A 5,143-nucleotide genomic window follows, 5' to 3' on the forward strand; every position below is an offset into this window, starting at 1 on the left:
TTTCATGACCTCTGACATATCTTGCTGATGATATATTTGGAGGCCACCACTATATCAAGATAATGTCCCATATGATACTTCATCTTGAGAAGTGACGATGCAGATTGGGCTTTTTATAACCCCAAATATTTTCCCAGTGTTATTTCCATGAATTGGATCCAAAACAAAACAAATAAACAACAAAAACCTGATACTAACCAATCAGGTGCCAACCACCTGGATATCTCTTGGAATCTAGGAATTCCCATTCAGCCATAGAACCTAAAACAATCTCATAGATATTTTAAGACAGACAACCATCACCAAATGATGCCAAACTGCAACTGGGTCCGTGTAGGAGAACCAGAAGCTGGACCCCAGGCAAGCTGGCAATAAAGGCTCATTACAATTTTTTGATTAATTTTGAAAGTATGGAAACTTGCATATTATATAATTAAGTTTATTATGGTAAACATTTTACCATAGTTAGTTAATGTTTGTTACAGTACACATCTATGTTTTATTTTATTCTCATTTACTTTCCCAAACAATTATAGAGTTTTGGGGTTATAAAATTGATCTTTGGGTATTGAAACATATTTTATAATTTATACATTTTTAAATAAAATATTTACTTATAATTCTAGATGTTCATGAATCATATAGAAACCAGCTGTGTATGGGGTCAGGAGTCACACAATGTGATGAGATATAATGAAGGTGTTACGGGAGCACAGACCAGAACGACCTCATCTATTTATGGGAAATTAGAGCCGAGGATGAGAAGGGTTTTCTAAGTAAATCTGTGGATGAATGGTGTCAAAGTGTAGTAGCAAGGGCAAATAACCAGGATCAGATAAACTGTAGCTTGCACAGAGACCAGAGGATGGTGTCAGTTTGGCTATTGTACATAAATGAGGTGGATTTAGAATGAAAGAAGACAATGAAAATCTAAGACCATACATGAAAGAAGATGTAAACCTTGTTAAAGAGCTTAACATTTATTCTAAGGGTAATAGGAAACCCAGGATAGTTTTAAATAAAGAAAAGGTAGAATATATTTTGGAAAAGGTAGGAAAAATATTGGGAGATAAGAAAGTTAAAAGTGAGATATGAAGACTGAACCACACTTCAATGGAATATGAAACAGGCAGCATTCTGTTTAGGTTCAAACGAAATTAATTCATTTGATCATGTGGATTTATATTATGTGACTGTGAGCCATCCACTTAGAGGCATTCAAAAGGAGTTGTTAATGTTTTTATAATTTATCCAATAAGAAATCTGGGCTGTTGACAAATTTTTGGATATTATTGTTGGCATTTGAAACCATGGAAAAAACATTGACAATGAGGACAGAATTATATATCCTCAATGAACACTAACATTTAAGAAATGGTTCTAACAAGAAATAGGCAGACAAGGGAAGGAAACTGAAGGGTTAATATTACAGATACATACTGAGAAAAGAGAATAAACATTGCAAGAACTGCTGTGTGTGTGTGTGTAGGGGAGGTAACCACTGTAATATATCCCTGAAAAATCAAGTAAGATGAAAAATGGAAAGCATCCTGTGGGTTTAGCAACAAGATATTACTAGAATATTTAGCAAGGGAAGTTTTTACCAAAGTGATAATTGCAGAAGACATATCATATTGGTTTAAGGAGATTACAGGTTGAAACTGTGGCTGTCCAAGAAATGGGGTTGCTAATGGTGTGAAAAATATAGAAGCAAGCTGAAAAGACATAATAGAGTTCTTGTCTTGGAAGTCAATAAGAGTTCAAAGTAGTCCTTAGGTGGCATTTAGAAAGTTCCAGAATCTCCTGAAATTATATGCGAAATTTACAGTATATGCATGAGAGCATTTCTTTGAGATGAGTATTTATAGTATGAGATTCTTGAGTCAGAGATCAAAATATTAGTAACCAGAACTGTATATAATATATTAGATACCCATTTGTATTATCGTCGTCGGCAGCCGTCCGTCTCGAGAGACGATGGTGTAGCTTCTTAAGAGTCTATCTGCACCGCCGAGAATGGCTGTGCAGTCCGACTCGGGAGTGACACGGTATCTGTCTCCTCCCGTGTTGAATCGACATCTTGCGATGACGCTGGAGTGTCCTCTCCAATGAAGCTGAAGCTACAGAGCCTGGGCAGGGTGATATGGAGGGTCTACTGTTGCCCATGCAGCAGACCCCCCCTCTCTTCGCAGCTGAAGGGTCCAAGGGAAAGACGGAGTCAATACAGCTTGGCTTCAGGTGCGCCGCAGGAGTTGCCGGTGTTGACTACAACGTCAAACCGCCTTAGGGACTCCGGCTCCGGATTTTCTGTCAGGGTTTACTCCCTTAGCCTTTCCCCTGAAGAAGTATGCCGCAAGGCAGCGGAGGTTTTTTGGAATCAGAGTTTTCCTTCTCTGATGTGCCCTGACTGGAAGATCGAACCAGCGACACTTAGCTCGCAGGCCGACGCTCAATCCACTGAGCCAAACCAGCCAGGGACTCCAGCCATGTAATATGAAAAATAGAGACATTTACTGAAGAATCTACATGATACAAGAAACATTGTACATAGGACCATGACGCCTCAATCCCCTTCAAAGTAGGCATGTGGGACCTCACGCAGTTCTCCCAATCGCCATCAGCTGCCCTGTTGTAGTTCCCTGAATCTCATTGATGGCCTGAACTCTCTTTCCTTTCAAAGGTGATTTTAGTTTTGGGAAAAGTCAGAAGTCGCAGGGCACCAAATCTAGACTGCAGGGGGCTGAGTCACCTGAGTGATTTGATATTTTGTCAGAAAACTCTGCACGAGATGTGATGCATGAGCAGGTGTGCTGCTGTGATGAAGCTGCCAATCACCAGTTGCCCATAGCTGCGGCCTTCTGAATCATCCCAATCGTTTCTATGGAATGTTCAAGCTGAATGAAAAACTTCATGCAGATTCATTGCTCTACTCACTCAGTCATTTCTAATGTGACGACCACACAGTACACATGCTCACTCAACTGCATCTACCACCCCCACTGACTAGTACAGTGAAGTTGACATTGTTCATGCATGCGCATTCCAGTCCACTCTCCTTGGCTGCAGGTTACATTGATGTCCTGCAGACCATTCTTGTTACATTAACAATGGTTGAATTTTTTTCCAGACAGGACTTGTACATTGTAATATATAAGAGTAAGAACTCTCGTATGAAAAGCAAATCACAACACAGGTATGAGAAGACAGGACTGGAAGATGACTCTTGTTTTAACCTTCTGAGCTTTGATGAGTAGTAAGTAAAAGCTTATATCAAAATCTGCCCTTTAGCCTTTAATATCTTTTCCACTATCGTATAAATTGGATCAGTTGGCATTTGGTCAAGAAAACAGAAACCATACACTGTGTATAATCTGTATGATTTCCATAGACCTGGATTTATATATGATGACAGCATATTATTGTGACTGATTTTGTTTAGAACAAGAAAACAAATCTTATTACTTTATTATAATGCATACTGTGGTATATTTTATCACCATTTGCTATTATTCACTATTCTCTGAAAAAAGATCACAAATTTCCCACTGTTGAAATACTCATTGCACTGCCTTTTGTGGGAGGAGTATGTGCTCCTTCTGTACTGACACAGACCAGGTAATATTCAGCTTGTCTTTGTTCATGGAAACGGGGCTATGACAAGATGTAACAGCAATGTGAAGAGTCATCACGGTTTGGCCTTGGCTCTTTTTCTCTTCTACAAATCCAAGATACATGCTATTCCTGCAGCCTTTCTAATACATGGTCATCAAAATCACATCTTCCTTATGTGTTCATATATCACTATTTTTTAATAGTGTTGCCATTTGCAGCCATTCCTCCTCTTTTTCATTCTACATAAACAATGCATGAAGTACTGCATTAAGAATTTTATATTTCTCACAGAACATGAATATATTGGGTGATGAATGTATAATACTTAATATGAACCATGTAAAAAGAAAACTGAAGGTGCACTCTGGTGCCTTAATGACTGAGTAAGACAATATCACAACAGATTTAGCATAAAATAGTAAAGGTGTACTCTAGTGTAATTTTGTATAAATCAAACCAATAATTTTATCAAAGAAGGTAGATATGAATTTGGTTTTAAATGTTTTTTATGAATTGCATTAAGAAGTAAAAGTATGAGTAAATGACTTAAACAAATATACAAAATTTATTTTGTGCATGGGAGAAGCGGAGAAAGAGTTAACTGATAAGAAGGGTCATTTGTTTAGGGAGATGTCCTAGGAACAGAAGAGTAAGATATATAAATAATCAGATGTGAGATTAACTTGCTCAAATAAGTGAAGCTAAAATTTTAATGAAAGAAGAAACCAGAGGACATTTAAAGAGTAAATAACAGGAAGAGGAGGAACCAAGTTAAATACCTATTATATACATCCTTCTGAGACTTACTGAGCTTCTACTATATCTCACTAGGAGATATTTTTAAAGTAAAAAAATATGGTATCATGAATAATGACCAAATAAACATGTGGACATAGCAGTATCAAGATATATCACTGTATGTTTCTCCTTTGTAGACAAAATCATTATTTTTTCTTTGTATCCAAAACTTCTCTCAGTGTCCATTTGCTCTGTATGACACATCTATTCTCCCCGTGACTAAGGATCTTAATTTGGCAGGGGGGGTGGGAGAGTACAAACACCATCCCTGACGAACACAAATTATAGTCAAATTTTCCACATTTGGGGGAATCGCAGGGGTCAACACATCCAAAGTGCAATGGATAAGCCTGCCCAGGGAAAACCACCTTCATGAATATGCTATTTCCCCTGCCAGGTAAGTATGAGGCTGGTAATTTTGAAATCTCCATTTAATTCATTCTAAAATTTGACCCTGCATCTAGTATGATACTGAGATTTGTTGAGTTTTAACTACAAAATATTTCTCAGTTTTCCTTTCTTTCTCTCGTTGTGACTCAGTATTTCATGCCACATTATTGGAGAAGTTCTTTGACCTTTAATAATCTTGAAGGAGTTCAACAAGCATTAAGAGGACACAAAGAGAGTGTTGGGGCAAATAAACAGGCAGGAAAGATGCCCTAGTAAGGTGTAGTGATAAGTAGTACAAAAATATTTCATCAGGCAGAACATCTAAATCCTCATGTCCACACAC

The 5,143-nt window shown here is 37.7% G+C and overlaps 1 non-coding gene across 1 annotated transcript; it reads right to left on the reverse strand.

The window, feature by feature from the left end:
• Positions 1 to 4,654: 4,654 nt before the first annotated feature.
• Positions 4,655 to 4,815, reverse strand: LOC150012271 (U1 spliceosomal RNA). The gene has a single exon (XR_016511077.1). It is a non-coding gene; the product is annotated as a U1 spliceosomal RNA (small nuclear RNA).
• Between the last annotated feature and the right edge of the window lie 328 nt (positions 4,816 to 5,143).

This window comes from Furipterus horrens, unplaced genomic scaffold, assembly GCF_987537825.1.
Source record: "Furipterus horrens unplaced genomic scaffold, mFurHor1.1.pri manual_scaffold_4, whole genome shotgun sequence".
NCBI lineage: Eukaryota > Metazoa > Chordata > Mammalia > Chiroptera > Furipteridae > Furipterus > Furipterus horrens.